Source organism: Callithrix jacchus, chromosome 16 (assembly GCF_049354715.1).
Source record: "Callithrix jacchus isolate 240 chromosome 16, calJac240_pri, whole genome shotgun sequence".
In the NCBI taxonomy this organism is placed as follows: Eukaryota; Metazoa; Chordata; class Mammalia; order Primates; family Cebidae; genus Callithrix; species Callithrix jacchus.
Genome location: NC_133517.1, coordinates 159665 through 177374, shown reverse-complemented (window position 1 = coordinate 177374; position 17710 = coordinate 159665). Strand labels below are relative to the sequence as shown.

Here is a 17710-nt window from a genome sequence, read left to right as displayed (position 1 = left end):
GCAAAGATGGCATCCCTGTGCATTTCCTCATTTAATTCTACATCTTCTGCCTCTCCATGGTTCTGTTCAAATAATATGCTACAGTCAAGCTTTGCTGTGCAATGTTGTTTACCTCTACAAGAAAAAGAATCTCTGTTTTGCTTTTTTTCTACTCAGGATATGTCACCTTTTAGGAAGCATGCACCTGGTATTCTCTGAAATCTGAATCTTCAAGTATCTTGTCTCCATAACATCTCTTATTCTGATTGAAGTTTTACTATTTTGGTAGCCCTTCTTCATGTGTATTTTCTCCTATTTTACTGATGATAAAGTTCTCTTTTATATTTCTAATTGCCTTTGTTACTTTATGAAAGTTTAAGGGAGAAAAAGGTTAGAGTTAATTTTTCTATCTTAAAATTGGAAATACATAGCTACCTTTTAAATGTAAATAAGCAGTTTTATAAATGCAATGATAACATGGCACCACAGAAAAGTCACAAGAAGAATAGTTAATGCAAAAGCGACTGTCGTAATTCAAGGAAAGTATGGGAGCCTAAGAATTACGGACATTCTCAGAGGCAGAGAAGCTGAGACCTGAAAGCTGTGCAGGAATTAATGTATTAACATGTGAAATTTTACTAAGATTGGTGCATAGAAATTGAAGAATTGCCTAGGGATAAATCCAAATAGCATAGCAGGGGTCATGTGATACTAGGGAATTTAGTATCTAAATACTCTTCTAAAATCATTCTAAAGTCATTGAACGGGCTTTGCATTTAATGAGGCAGTGACATAATCACAATTGTGTTTTGGCACACATGTTCAAATGTGGTTTTCATAATGGTTACATTTAAATAGTCTGGTAAGATTTAAAAGTACCTGTTGTGGTTATTCATTTTTCTGAATTACAGTGTTTCTTTTTTCTCATAAAAAAAGATACAACACATGTGTTTCGATTCCTTTTTCATTTTCTTTTTTTTTTTTTTTTTTTTTTGAGACGGAGTTTCGCTCTTGTTACCCAGGCTGGAGTGCAATAGCACGATCTTGGCTCACCGCAACCTCTGCCTCCTGGGTTCAGGCAATTCTCCTGCCTCAGCCTCCTGAGTATCTGGGATTATAGGCAAGTGCCACCATGCCCGGCTGATTTTTTGTATTTTTAGTAGAGATGGGGTTTCACCATGTTGACCAGGATGGTCTCAATCTCTTGACCTCGTGATCCACCTGCCTTGGCCTCCCAAAGTGCTGGGATTACAGGCATGAGCCACCGTACCCGGCCTTCTTTTTCTTTTTTTTTGAGACGGAGTTTTGCTCTTGTTACCCAGGCTGGAGTGCAATGGCGTGATCTCGGCTTACCGCAACCTCCGCCTCCTGGGTTCAGGCAATTCTCCTGCCTCAGCCTTCCTAGTAGCTGGGATTACAGGCACGCGCCACCATGCCCAGCTAATTTTTTGTATTTTTAATAGAGACGGGGTTTCACCATGTTGACCAGAATGGTCTCAATTTCTTGACCTTGTGATCCACCTGCCTCAGCCTCCCAAAGTGCTGGGATTACAGACGTGAGCCACTGCGCCCGGCCCCAGGAAGTCTCTTATGAGGTTGTAGTTCACCTGTCAGCCAGGGCTGCTGTTTCATGTGAAGGTTCTGCCTGGGAAAGATTCACTTTTCAGCTCACTCACATAGGCCTTAATTCCTCTGGCTGTTGGCTGATGGTGTTCCTCAGATTCTTGTCACATGGATCTCACCATCAGGCAGCTTACAGCATAAAAATTGGCTTCTCTGGCCAGTGACTGAAGAACATGAGAGAGCACCAAAAATGGAAGGTACATTTGTCTTATAACCAAATGTCAGAAGTGACATCCCATTGCTTTTGCTATTCTGTTTATTTAAAGCAAGAAACTTGGCCCCTCCCACATTCATAGGGAGGGAATTATGTAATGGAATGAATACCACAGTGGAAATTATTAAAGGCCTTTTTAAAGGCAGTCTTTCACACTGAGTGACTCACATGTTGTATTTCAAAAAGCATGTTGATTTTCAGCATTTTTCCTAGGATATAAGTTAGTTTACATTGATGTAGGGCAATATGTTTGTGTCAGGTCTTTTTAATATTATATTTAGATCTTTAATGTTGTCTCAAGGCAATTATGACTTATCCTCATTACTTATACCAGCAACAATTAAAAATTATCCCTGAGTTTCAAAGAGAATATGAAAGACCTAGTACAATCCTTTGTCTTTGGGGGTTAAGTCATTTAAAGGAAAAAAGTAGCAAAATATTTTACATAAGAATATGTTTTGTGGAGGACTCAAGATGGCGCTGTGAGAACAACCCAGGATTGAAGCTCTCGCTGGATGCGTGGAGAGGGTGATTCAGGGACGCATTTCTAGACGGATCTTAGTTGCCCACAGAACGGGGAAATTTCCAGGTATAAAAAAGACATGGGACACCAGGCAGAGGTCTTAGCTGGTGTAGCCGGCAGCCGGTGTGGCTGCGGCCCATGCCGGAGCGCAGAGGCGCTCCACAGCACTCCATACAAAAGCTCACTGTTACGGGTGCCCTGTTGAACTGGCAAACTGAGACCTCAGAGGGCTGAACTTGAGACTGAACGGGACTTGGGCAGTGAGCCAGCCCAGGAAATCCCAGGGACACAGTGTTTGGGGTAGTGCAGTGCGACAAACAAAACAGTGATTCCAAACACTCCTGGTGAGGAAGTTTTCTTAAAGTGCAGCTCCATGGGGGAAGGGCGTCTGCCATTACCAAGGCAATCAGCCCCTACTGAGGTACACGCCCATTGCTGATGCAGCCTGCCATTGCCGAGGCAACCCGGTACAGCAGAGAGACTGTGCTGCAGGGTGTAGCCCGTGGCAACAGGGCAGAGACTGCAGCAGAAGGGCAGAGCCTGCAGCAACAGGGTGAACCTCACACCAGCAGGGGGGAGCCTCAGCAGACAAATAGTAACTAGACTGCCTCCTAGCTGGGCAGGACAGTGAGGTGGACACTCACAAGGAAAGCCCCAACCCTGTCCCAGACAGAGCATCTGAGAAAAAAAGGGTTTTATTTATGAGTTATGTTGCAGCAGAATTAAACATAGCAGCCTAACAGCCCTGAATGAACAACAGAGCTCACAGCTCAGCACTTGAGCTTCTACAAAGCCTGTCTCCTCAAGCAGCTCCCTGACCCCTCTATATCCAAAAGACTGACATTTGGCAGGCATCATTCTGGGAAAAAGATAGCAGAAAAAGAAACTGGTAGCATCCCTCGCTGTTCCACAGCTGCTATAGGTGCACCCCAGACAAGCAGGGCCTGGAGTGGACCTCAGCAGTCGTACAGCGAAGGGGCTAGACTGGTAGAAGGAAAACCAAGTAACAGAAATACTTCATCATCAACAATCTGGGTGTCCACTCAGAGACCCAATTGAAAAGTCAGCAACTACACAGACGACAGGCAGATAAATCCACAAAGATGGGAAGAAACCAGCGCAAAAAGGAGGAAAACACCCAAAACCAGAACACCTCACTGCCTAGAAAGGACCAGAACTCCTCACCAGCAAGGGAACAAAGCTGGATGGAGAAGGACTGTGACGAAATGACGGAATTAGACTTCAGAAGGTGGATAATAAGAAACTTTTGTGAGCTAAAAAAACACGTTTTAAATCAATGCAAAGAAACTAAGAACCTTGAAAAATGATTTCAGGAAATGATAACAAGAATGGATACCTTAGAGAGGAATATGAATGAATTAAAGGAGCTGAAAAACACAATACGAAAACTTCACGAAGCATGCACAAGTTTCAATAGCTGAATTGACCAAGCAGAAGGAAGAATATCAGAAGTTGAAGATCAACTCAATGAAATAAAACAAGAAACCAAGATCAGAGAAAAAAGCACAAAAAGGAATGAACAAAGTCTCCAAGAAATGTGGGACTATGTGAAGAGACCTAACCTACGTTTGATAGGCGTACCAGAATGTGATAAAGAGAATGAATCCAAGCTGGAAAATACTCTTCAGGACATTATCCAGGAAAATTTCCCCCGCCTAGCAAGACAGGCCAACACTCAATTGCAGGAAATACAGAGAACACCACAAAGATATTCCGCAAGAAGAGCAACCCCAAGGCAAATAATCGTCAGATTCAACAGGGTTGAAATAAAGAAGAAAATACTAAGGGCAGCCAGGGAGAAAGGTTGGGTCACCCACAAAGGGAAGCCCATCAGACTCACAGCAGATCTCTCGGCAGAAACTCTACAAGCCAGAAGACAGTGGGGGCCAATATTCAACATCCTTAAAGAAAAGAACTTTCAACCCAGAATTTCATATCCAGCCAAACTGAGCTTCAGAAGTGAAGGAAAAATGAAATCCTTTGTGAACAAGCAAGTACTCAGAGATTTTGTCACCACCAGGCCTGCTTTACAAGAGCTCCTGAAAAAGGCACTACACATAGAAAGGAACAACCAGTACCTGCCATTCCAAAATCATACTAAATGCTAAAGAGCATCAACATAATGAAGAATCTACAACAACTAACGGGCAAAACAGACAGCTAGCATCAAAATGGCAGTATCAAATTCACACATAACAATATTAACCCTAAATGTAAATGGACTAAATGCACCAATCAAAAGACACAGACTGGCAAATTGGATAAACATCCAAAACCCATCAGTGTGCTGTATCCAGGAAACCCATCTCACATGCAAGGATACACAAAGGCTCAAAATAAAGGGATGGAGGAAGATTTACCAAGCAAATGGAGAGCAAAAAGCAGGAGTTGCAGTTCTCATCTCTAATAAAATAGACTTTAAAGCAACAAAGATGAGAAGAGACAAAGAAGGCCATTACATAATGGTAAAAGGATTGATACAACAAGAAGAGCTAACGATCGTAAACATATATGGACCCCGTACAGGAGCATCCAGATACATAAGGCAAGTTCTTAACGACTTACAAAGAGACTTAGACTCCCACACAATTATAGTGGGAGACTTTAACACTCCACTGTCAATATTAGACAGATCAACCAGACAGAAAATCAACAAGGATATCCAGGGCTTGAACTCAGACCTGGAGCAAGCAAACCTGATAGACATTTACAGAACTCTCCACCCCAAATCCACAGAATATACATTCTTCTCAGCACCACATCACACCTACTCTAAAACTGACCACATAATTGGAAGTAAAGCACTGCTCAGCAAATGTAAAACAACTGAAATCATAACAAACAGTCTCTCAGACCATACTGCAATCAAGTTAGAACTCAGAATTCAGAAACCAACCCAGAACCACACAGCTTCATGAAAACTGAACAACTGGCTCTTGAATGTTGACTGGATAAACAACGAAATGAAGGCAGAAATAAAGAAGTTCTTCGAAACCAATGAGAATGAAGACACAACATGCCAGAATCTCTGGAACACATTTAAAGCAGTCTCTAGAGGAAAGTATATAGCAATAAGTGCCCATATGAGAAGAATGGAGAGATCCAAAATTGACACCTTATCATCAAAATTGAAAGAGCTAGTGGAGCAAGATAAAAAAAAAACTCAAAACCCAGCAGAAGACAAGAAATAACTAAGATCAGAGCTGAACTGAAGGAGATTGAGACACGAAAAAACCCTCCAAAAATCAATAAATCCAAGATCTGGTTTTTTGAAAAGATCAACAAAATAGACAGACCACTAGCCAGATTGATTAAAAATAAAAGAGAGAACAACCAAATAGATGCAATAAAAAATGATAAAGGGGAAATCACCACAGACTCCACAGAAATTCAAACCATCATCAGAGAATATTACAAAAAACTCTATGCACATAAACTAGTAAACCTGGAAGAAATGGATAAATTCCTGGACTCCTGTGTCCTCCCAAGCCTAAAACAGGAGGAAGCTGAAACTATGAATAGACCAATAACAAGGTCAGAAGTCGAGGCAGCAATTAAGAGCCTACCACACAAAAAAAGCCCTGGTCCAGATGGGTTCACAGCCGAATTCTACCAGACACACAAAGAGGAGCTGGTACCATTCCTTCTGAAACGATTTCAAATAATCCAAAAAGAGGGAATCCTTCCCAAATCATTCTATGAGACCAATATCATCCTGATACCAAAACCCGGCAGAGACCCAACAAGAAAAGAAAACTTCAGGCCAATATCCATGATGAACATAGATGCAAAAATCTTCAATAAACTATTGGCAAGCTGATTGCAACAGCAAATCAAAAAACTTATTCATCATGATCAAGTAGAATTCATCCCGGGGATGCAAGGCTGGTTCTACATACACAAGTCTATAAACGTAATTTACCACATAAACCAAACCAAAAACAAAAACCACATGATTATCTCAACTGATGCAGAGAAGGCATTTGACAAAATTCAACAGCCCTTTATGCTAAAAACCCTCAATAAACTCGGTATCGATGGAACGTATCTCAAAGTAATAAAAGCTATTTATGACAAACCAACAGCCAATATCATACTGAGTGGGCAAAAACTGGAAGCATTCCCTTTGAAATCCGGCACTAGACAAGGATGCCCTCTTTCACCACTCCTATTCAATATAGTACTGGATGTTCTAGCCAAAGCAATCAGGCAAGAAAAAGAAATAAAGGGTATTCAAATAGGAAAGGAGGAAGCCAAATTGTCTCTATTTGCAGACGACATGATAGTGTACCTAGAAGACCCCATTGCCTCAGCCCAAAAACTCCTGAAACTGATAAGCAACTTCAGCAAAGTCTCAGGATATAAAATCAACGTGCAAAAATCACAAGCATTCGTCTACACCAATAACAGACTTAAAGAAAGCCAAATCAAGAATGAACTGCCATTCACAATTGCTACAAAAAGAATAAAATACCTTGGAATACAACTCACAAGAAACGTAAGGGACCTCTTCAAGGAGAACTACAAACCACTGCTCAACAAAATCAGAGAGGACACAAACAGATGGAGAAACATTCCATGTTAATGGTTATGAAGAATTAATATCGTAAAAATGGCTATACTGCCCAAAGTAATTTACAGAATCAATGCTATACTCATCAAGCTACCATTGACTTTCTTCACAGAACTGGAAAAAACCACCATGAACTTCATATGGAACCAAAAGAGAGCCCACATTGCCAAGTCAATTCTAAGCAAAAAGAACACAGTGGGGGGCATCACACTACCAGATTTCAAACTATACTACAAGTCTACAGTAATCAAAACAGCATGCTACTGGTACCAAAGCAGAGATATAGAGCAATGGAACAGAACTGAGGCATCAGAGGCACCACAACATAGCTACAACCATACAATCTTTGATAAACCTGGCAAAAACAAGCAATGGGGAAAGGATTCCCTGTTCAACAAATGGTGCTGGGAAAACTTGCTAGCCATGTGCAGAAAGCAGAAACTGGACCCCTTTCTGACACCTTACACCCAAATTAACTCCAGGTGGATTAAAGACTTAAACATAAGACCTGGCACCATAAAAACCCTAGAAGGAAATCTAGGCAAAACTATCCAGGACATAGGAGTAGGCAAGGACTTTATGAACAAAACACCAAAAGCATTGGCAACAAAAGCCAAAATAGACAAATGGGACCTAATGAAACTTCAGAGCTTCTGCACAGCAAAAGAAACAATCTCTAGTGTGAATCGGCAACCAACAGAATGGGAAAAAATTTTTGCAGTTAACCCATCTGACAAAGGGCTGATATCCAGAATTTACAGAGAACTCAAACAGATTTATAGGAAAAAAACAAACAAGCCCATTCAAAATTGGGCAAAGGATATGAACAGACGCTTTACGAAAGAAGACATATATGAGGCCAACAATCATATGAAAAAATGCTCATCGTCACTGGTCATCAGAGAGATGCAAATCAAAATTACATTGAGACACCATCTCATGCCAGTTAGAATGGCGATCATTAAAAAATCTGGAGACAACAGATGCTGGAGAGGATGTGGAGAAAAAGGAACACTTATACACTGTTGGTGGGAGTGTAAATTAGTCCAACCATTGTGGAAGACAGTGTGGCGATTCCTCAAGGCCTTAGAAATAGAAATTCCATTTGACCCAGCAATCCCATTACTGGGTATATATCCAAAAGACTATAAATCATTCTACTATAAGGACACATGTACACGAATGTTCATTGCAGCACTGTTTACAATAGCAAAGACCTGGAATCAACCCAAATGCCATTTTTTTTTTTACACATTATGGAACTTTTATTGTTCATGTGATTTCTGTACATAAGAGTATGAGAGTAACCCTTTTACAAATGGAACTAATTTTATAGAGCATACAATGACAAAACTGAACTGGTATTTGTTGTGCATCCATAGGAGTTTAAGCTTCAAATCCAGCCAAGAAGTTTGTTACAATCTGTTTCAGCTTTGCATCTGATTCTTCTGAGATCTTTCCATCAGCCCTGATGGTGCCCAGCAGGGCTTGATGCTGGCTGACAACATGAGACAGGAAAGCATTCTCACGCTTTGTAATTTTGCTGGGCTCCAGTTTATCTAGATACCCACTTATACCTGCATAGATAACAGCCACTTGTTCTTCAATAGCCATGGGAGCATACTGTCCTTGCTTCAGCAAGTTAGTTAGACGAACACCACGACTCAAAAGTTGTTGAGTGGCAGCATCAAGGTCAGAACAGAACTGGGAAAAAGCAGCAACCTCATGATACTGAGCCAATTCCAGCTTCATGGTACCTGCCACCTGCTTCATAGCCCTGGTTTGGGCAGAAGATCCGATACGAGACACAGACAGACCAACATTAATGGCAGGGTGGATACCTTTGTAGAACAATTCTGTTTCCAAGAAGATCTCTCCATCAGTGATGGAAATGACATTCGTTGGAATGTAAGCAGACACATCACCAGCTTGTGTTTCTATGACTGGCAAAGCAGTCAAGGAGCCACCACCAAAAGCATCATTCATTTTGGCTGCTCTCTCCAGCAAGTGGGAGTGTAGGTAGAACACATCACTAGGATAGGCCTCACCACCAGGGGGTCGGCGCAGCAACAGAGACATCTGACGGTAAGCAACAGCCTGTTTGGATAAGTCATAGATGATCAAAGCATGTTTGCCATTTTCTCTAAAATACTCTCCCATGGAACAGCCAGAGTAAGGAGCCAGGTACTGAAGTGGGGCAGCATCTGAGTCCGTAGCTGATACCACAATGGTGTATTTCCTGGCATTCGCATCTGTCAGTCTCTTTACCAACTGGGCAACAGTGGATCTATTTTGACCAATAGCAACATAGATACAGTACAGCTTCTTCTTTTCATCAGATCCATCATTGAAACGTTTCTGGTTAATAATTGTGTCAATAGCAATTGAGGTTTTCCCAGTCTGTCGGTCACCAATAATCAGCTCATGCTGACCACGACCAGTTGGCACCAAGCTATCCACAGTCTTAATGCCAGTCTGCATTGGTTCCCGCACTGAAATTTGAGGAATGATTCCAGGGGCTTTCAGACCAACTCGCCTACGGGTCTTGGAACCAATTGGACCCTTTCCATCAATAGCATTACCAAGGGCATCAACTACACGACCCAACAGCTCCTCACCAACTGGAACGTCCACAATGGCCCCTGTCCTCTTCACTATATCTCCTTCCTTAATTAGTTTATCATTTCCAAACACGACAACACCAACATTGTCAGGTTCCAAGTTCAAGGACATACCCTTTAAGCCTGAAGAAAACTCTACCATTTCTTCTGCTTGAACATTCCTCAGCCCATGTACACGGGCAATACCATCACCAATACTTAAGACACACCCAGTTTCTTCAAGGTCAACAGAAGTATCAGCTCCAAGAATACGCTCTTCAAGAATAGAGGACATCTCAGCAGCCCCAGTCTTCTGAAGATGAGTGTTAGAGGCATGGAGGTTCCTTGCAGCAATGAAAGATGAACCCAAAGCATTTCTGGAGACCAGTCTGGCGCGCCGAGGGAGGGAGCGGACCACGGCCACAGCAACGCGCATGGACAGCATCTTTGCAGTTTCTCCGCAGGCAGTACCTCCGCAGCTGCAGCCTCCGGACTGACTGGGACAAAAATCCCAAATGCCTATTGATGATAGACTGGATTGGGAAAATGTGGCACATATACACCATGGAATATTATGCAGCAATCAAAAATGATGAGTTTGTGTCGTTTGTAGGGACATGGATGAATCTGGAGAACATCATCCTCAGAAAACTGACACAAGAACAGAAAATGAAACACCGCATATTCTCACTCATAGGAGGGTGATGAAAAATGAGAACACATGGACACAGGGAGGGGAGTACTAAACACTGGGGTCTATTGTGGGGAAAAGGGGAGGGACAGTGGGAGGGGGAGGTGGGGAGGGATAGCCTGGGGAGAAATGCCAAATGTGGGTGAAGGGGAGAAAGCAAACAAAACACACTGCCATGTGTGTACCTATGCAACTGTATTGCATGCTCTGCACATGTACCCCAAAACCTAAAATGCAATAAAAAAAAAAAGAGTATGTTGTGCATTTGAATTGTGTAGGATACCAGACAATATTGGCCTTAACTTTAATGTATCTGCTCTTTTGCTAATAGAAATAGTTTATCTATTTTATAGTTAATAGTAAAAAACGTTGTATGGTACATATGCAAAAATATATTTTTTAACCAAGAGTGGACCTATTACAAAGATAAATTACATTGATTAATTTAAGGCTGAGTTTGCACTTAGTAGACATGTTCTTTTGTAACCTCTAGACAGATATGCAAAAACTGCCCCAGGTTATTAATAAGAAAATTATGTAATGAAATTAAAAACTACAGAGTTATAGATTGGTAGCATTAATAAAACATTATTAGCTTGGAGTCAGAGAAGTGACTAAAAAAAAAAAAAACTCTTGCAGAAATTTAAGATCAATGTGATATATTCCCCCAAGTTTAATGCTTGAATATAGTTGCTGATGGTTAGTATTTCATAACAGTAGCTCTGTTTTGAATGTAAATTATGTAAGTTTGTCATTCATCAAAATGAATTCGTTTCTTAGCATGTTGATTTTATATAATATGGTTTGGCTAGAAAGATTCTGTGAATATTATTTTGTATCTGTTTTTTTGTGTAACATGAAAGTTTTTTTAAAACAATATATTTATTTGCTTTGTTTTTATTATAACAGCTTTTTTTGAGATAAAGTCCACATAATATATAATACACCAATTTAAGTACTATGGATTTTAGTATATTTGTAGAGTTTTGCGACCATCAACATAATCAATTTAAAATACTTTTATTATACTAAAAAGAAACTCTAGACTTTTTATTAGTCATCTTCATTTTACTTGTCCCCCCTCAATTCTAGGTAACCTCTAATCTATATTCTGTCACTATAAATTTGCCCAGTCTGGACATTTCATCTAAACTGAACCTTTTATGACTTACTTCTTTCACTTATCATGATGTTTTCAAGGTTCATCCATGTTGTTCATCTCATATTTCTCTAAAAATACTAGAGCAAATAGGGTCTCTGCAGAAAGCAGAATTAACCTAAGGTGGCTCAAATACAGATACAGAGAGCTCAGCAGGGGATATATGTATATGTATATCAGTACATAATCCCTTTTTATTGTCAGATAATATTTCATTATATGAATAAACCAATATTTATAGCTGTTAATCAGTTGACGGAAATTTGAGATGTTTCTAATTTTTAGCTGTTGTGAAAAGTGCTGCCATGAATATTCAAGTACAAGTTTTCTTTTTAACTTTTATTTTAGGTTCAGTGGTACATATATGGGTTTGTTATTTGGCAAATTGTGTGTCATAGGGGTTTGGTGTACATATTATTTCATCGCCCAGGTAATACACATAGTACCCAATAGGTAGTTTTTCAATCCACAGCCTCCTTCTACCCTGCACTGCCCAGTAGGTCTCAGTGTCTGTTTTCTTCTTTGTGTCTCTGTGTTCATGTACAAGTTTTTATGTAGACATATGTTCTCATTTATCTTGGGTACATCATAAAAGCTTTAAGATAAAAAATATAAGACATAAAAGATTGAGAACATTGACTTTGGATTCAGAAAAATGTGAATTTGAGTCATAGTTCTTCTACTTTCTAGCTATGTGACCTTGAACTAGTTGCTTAATCTTAACAGAAATCAGATTTATTCATCTTTATTTTGGAGCACCAATATCTATTTGCAGAGTTTTTGTGAAATATGCAGTATACGAAGCACTGAGCTTATAAATGACACTCAACAAATAGTGGCTATTACAATCAAGGACAAGGTAGAGAACTTAAGAGCTAATACCTATAAACAGGAGAAGGTGAAGAACACTGTTAGTCCACAATGCAAGTCTGACACTCATAGAAAGAGGGAAAGAAGAAAATTGGGAAGAGACTGGGACTATAATACGTTTCCAAGAAATCTTCAACTAAGCTGATGGGTTGTCCTGAAGTTAAAGTTTCTCCATGAAGGAGTCTGTTGCCTTGCCTGAATGGTGATGCTTTAGTACCCTGTCATCCTCTGTTACTGGCTGGAGGGAACTTGAGGGAGATAGGTTCTTGGGTAGATCCAACAGTACATTTTTAGGGCAACTCATTTTTTTAGAATTTTTTTTGTCTGTGAAGGTTTCATAATTTCCCAGAATTATTACTTTTATGGGCAATTTACATTTAGTGTACTGAGCAGTCAGTGGACCCTTCAGTTCTACAATATGTTCTTATATTATGTCTTGCATAATTTCCTCATTCTATTTTCTTTTCTTCTTTCTTATGCGGTTCTTATTGGTTGAATGTTGGACCTCCAGAAGTAATGCACTGAGTCTCTTAAACTTTTCTGACCCCTCCTGCAGCTCTAGGACTTTTCCTTCCATTCTAATTTTGTGAGAACCTTCCTTCCTACCCTCCTACTGATACTTTTATTTTATCAATTTTTAACTTTCATGAAATATGTCTAGCATTTTGATCATTTATTTTTTTCATAGCATTTTGTTATTTATTAATAAAATATTTTATATTTCTCTAAAAATACTAAAGGAAATAGGGTCTTTGCAGAAAGCATAATCTACCTCTGGTGGCTCAAATATAGTTACAAAGGCCTCAGCAGGGGATTTTTTTTGGGATTCAGAGACCAGCAGCACTCAGAAGGTATTATTACTGCCACAGTTGAAGTATTAAGGGGAAGAAATAGCATGAATGGAACAGTCAGAGCCAAGACATTCACTCCACCACCTTTGGCTATGAGCTAGACTTGCTAAGAATGCAGCTATTGCCAGAGTTGTTTGGCACCAATGGAGACAGAAATGAAGAAATACCCCTAATTTTTTCTTTTCTTGTACTCTAATTCTCTTTAAGACTAAACCCAACTGGAAACCAGCCAAGATGATACAATCTGCTAGAGTTCATCTTTCTTGGTCACAGTGTAGGGCAGAGAATGTATGTAGAATGGAGTGAAGGTGTGGCAAATGGAAAATAATTAGCATAGATAATAGTTTGGGTTAAGGTTAAGTTTTATTCTAGTGTCTGTGCTGTCAATTTCCTTCAGGATTATTTTCATTTTCCATTTATGTTGGAATCTTGACTCATACAACTGGTGTTCTTCAGCTGTTTGTTTATACATGAGCCTGAGAAATTTAAGTGATGACTTTAATGTATACATACATAAGCAAATGTTGTTGACTGACAGGCTTTGTTTGATTTTAAAGTGATACAATGAAGAGGTGACTCACTAGGGTACCTCCAAACACCAGGTCTTTCTTTAAGAAGTATTGTTTCTCCAAAGAAGAAATTTCTAATGATCTATGGAGGGAATAGATTCTCCAGCTGTGTTTGAATGAAGGGGGAGAAATGGGCCTGTGCTTCACACCCACAGGTTACTGGACTCTGAGGCCTAGGCTTTTTCTCTCAGTTTTTTCAGAAAACACAGTTTTGATCCCTCACTTAGGAAATCAGAGCTTGGATGCTGGCATTTTCTGTGTGTCTGTGTAAAGAAACAAAAAAAGTATGTAGCCATTGTGCTTTTGAAGCCCAGGGTTAAATTTTAAAATTGTAGCAAAACCACAATGGGATTCTAGACCTCATGATCTTGAGAATAGTGCTCTTTTCAACATATTACACTACTTCACATTTACAAAATGAAGGAAATGAAAGATCTTAGAGAATAGAAGTTCCTCAGTTGGACTACATGTGGTATCCAGTGTTAAATTCTAGATGAACATTGTTATTTCTGATGAACATTGACGAAAAAAATTTCTATCGCAGAAAACAACCAGAAATTTTATGGGGATTGGAAATCAAAAAGATGTGGCCTAAATTGGAAAATAGATGCCTAAAAAAAGACATGATATTGGCCTTCACTTTTTTTTTTTTTTTGAGACAATGTCTCGCTCTTGTCACCCAGGCTAGAGTGCAATGGTTCGATCTCAGCTCACTCCAACTTTTGCCTCTCAGGTTCATGTGATTGTCCTGCCTCAGCCTCCTGAGTAGCTATAATTACAGGCACCTGCCACCATGCCCAGCTAATTTTTGTACTTTTTTAGCAGAGACGGGATTTCACTATGTTGTCCAGTCTGGTCTCGAAAAACCCTGACCTCAGGTGATCCGCCCACCTCGGTCTTCCAAAGTGCTGGGATTACAGGCATGAGCCACTGTGCCTGGGCAGCCTTCACATTTTTAAGAACCTTTGGCCTGGCACAGTGGCTCACGCCTTTAATCCCAGCACTTATGGATGCCGGGGTGGGTAGATCACCTGGGATCAGGAGTTTGAGACCAGCCTGGACAACATTTGTGAAACCCAATCTCTACTAAAAATGCAAAAAATTAGCTGAGCATGGTGACAGACACCTGTAATCCCAGATACTTGGGAGGTTGAGGCAGGAGAACCTTTTGAGCCCAGGAAGTGGAGGTTGCAGTTAGCCAAGAATGAACTAGTGCACTTCAGCCTGGGCAACAAGAGCAAAACTGGGTCTAAAAAAAAAAAGGCCAAAAAACCCAAAACAAAACATCATGCACTATATTTCTGAAGAGGGAAAAAAGGACACATAAGTAGATTTGAGTTTAACATGAAAAATGTGTTTCTAATAATGCGAACTGTTCAATAATAGACTGACATATACTCTGACAAAAGGATTTATTTAAAATGTCAGGACATAGGTAGCAAGGATTTTGGCATTTAGTGAGAAATTAGAAGATTTCCAATATCTCTTTAAGTCTTAGAAAATTTGCCTACTGTGGTAATAAATATATTTTAAAAATAAAAAAATCTGTGTATTTATTTACAATGAAACTCAAAGTGTGTAGAATCCCCTAAAAGTGCAAGAAACATTTAAATGAGATTAATCTATCATAAGGAATTTTGTACCATAAATACATGATATAAAATTATCACCTACCATGACCAAGATGGATATGATAATACATGTAAATCAAGATGTATACAAACATAAATTACCTTATATGTTTAAAATCTAAAGTTAAAAGTGTTCTAGGCTAACTATCATGAAATATAAAAAAATCTTCACAGTATTAACAGATGATTATTGAAATATATTTTTTACTCCTGAAACATAAATGTTGTTTTGAGTTCCCAAAGATAGGGACCGTTATCTCAGAAGTGACAATACATTTACAAATTACTCAATTGACCTTTTGAAGTTTTGGAGAAGAATGACTAATGGATTTATCATTAATATGAACATTATTCCAACTTTAATCTTATATTAGAGAGTTCTTAGATTCATTGACATACTTGCCAAAATGCTAATAGCCAAGGTCTATTAAAATGCATTATCAGCCTTTTCATAATCTGTGTAGTGCTGATGAAAGATCACATTTATGAGAACAACTTCCAGTGCTTCAAGATCCCTAGGAAGTTGTCATAGTGCCATTGACTGAGTTGTGTGCTTAGTTTCCTTGATTATTCTGAAATCCATACATTCATACACTTAGCATTTCATGCAAAAAAAAAAAAACGTTTCTGTGCCTATTGTTGTTATTTTTATGTGAACAACTTCTAGTTGTACTGTGAAAAATTCTCTTAGATCTTAAAATTCTCAGTTTCTTTATCAGACGTATTTTCTCTGTTACACTGTCAGTGTTTGTTCCCGGTGATGATAATAAGAATCCAGAACTAACAGCTAACTAACAGCTTGCTGTTTCAAAATATTTATATCAATATTTGTGTTAAATGCTGTCTTTGTAGTCTGCTAATTTGCATTTGTTTTCAAGGATAAAGCCAAAAAAAAACTTTAAAAGTGATGTTTATAAATATGTGTCTAGTTTCTAGGGAACTCAAAGCAAAAGATTTGAACATAATCTCTCATCCTTATAATGACTAGCTGGCAGCTTCAATATGCTCACCATCATACTTTTTAAGAAATCTTGATCTGGCAGAAGAATATACAGAACCAACAAGTGCAATAGGGTAATGACAAACCTAAAAAAATAAATTGAGATCACTTCCGCATCGGGGAAACACAGCACTAAAGATTTTCAGTTTTCTGGAGTTGAAGTCTTTTAATATATCAAGCTATCTAGGCAGCATGTTTCCAATTGTGCTTTAATTAAGAAAGAAATAGAAACATGAAAGAAATCAGTATGCCCTTTCAGACTGCTAACCTGTACAGCACCTAAAAATCAAAGCAGCAACCTAGGGTAAAAATTTACAGGGTGGTGTTTGTGTCTGCTCTCCTTTTGCAATCACATATCAATTCTTCAGCACTTTCACCAACTTCATTTTAAATTCACAATTATTAAGTGGAATAATAGAAATGCAAATGATAATAATCTGGAATATATCTAGGCTATCATCACTGAATAGATGCTTGCTGATAAAATATTCCTCTATAGACACATAAATAGTAACTACTGAGAATAATAACTGAGTAGTTACTGAAGTGGCATAAACATAAACAAAAGAAATACTTTAATTACAGACATTAAAGATTTCTGCATGTAGGTATAGAATACATATGTGTTCTTGGTAAATAATTAGAGAGTGATCCATCTGGCATGTTATAATCAGAAATGTCATGATTATGAGGCCAAACATTTAAATGCACACATTTAGACATTGTAAACAAGGACCAACTCAGTAAATGGAAGGCAGTCACAGAAAGTCATTTATTTAGCACCTATTGTGTGCATGGTGTGTTATATGTTATCTATCCACACAAATCCCCTTTTGGGCAGTGTCTTCTTATATTTCAAAAATGAAAAAGAAGATTCCGGGTTTAAGTAAAGGGTAAGGTCACACGCCAAAATAATGGTGGGTCTGGAGGTTCGAACTCAGTCTTTTTTTTAAGCAAAACCACACTGCCTCTTTATACTTTGAATTATTTCAAGTTTTATTGCTCACATTTCAACTGAAGCATATAAGGTAAATAACAAGGCTTACATTAAGACCCATCCTAACCTCTTTATAAATTGCCTTCTCTGCCATTGAGGCTAGAAAACTAAAAAATTACTTTCATACATTTTCTTGTTATGTATGAAAGTCTTAGCTATGTGACTTGGTCATTGCCAATGAGATAAAAGAAGGATATTAAAAGTAACAGAACTTAAAATGTTAATTTGCCTATTGGGGATAGTTTGGTGCTAGATCAGAAAACACTAATTCAGCCAGGTGCAGTGGCTCACACCTGTAATCCTGGCACTCCAGAAGGCTGAGACAGATGGATCACCAGAGGTTAAGAGTTCAAAACCAGCCTGGCCAACATAAATTCAACAAAATTAGCTGGCAAGTTGGCGGATGCCT

At 38.9% G+C, this 17710-nt stretch overlaps 1 protein-coding gene and 1 pseudogene across 9 annotated transcripts in view; one reads left to right on the top strand and one right to left on the bottom strand.

Annotated features, from left to right (window-relative positions):
• LOC100399809 (spermatogenesis-associated protein 17) overlaps positions 1-17710 on the top strand; it is a 213970-nt gene that overhangs the window by 72218 nt on the left and 124042 nt on the right. The window lies entirely within an intron of this gene.
• Positions 8172-10032, bottom strand: LOC118148334 (ATP synthase F(1) complex subunit alpha, mitochondrial pseudogene; annotated as a pseudogene). Its single transcript, XR_013528219.1, has one exon. The product of XR_013528219.1 is annotated as an ATP synthase F(1) complex subunit alpha, mitochondrial pseudogene (transcript).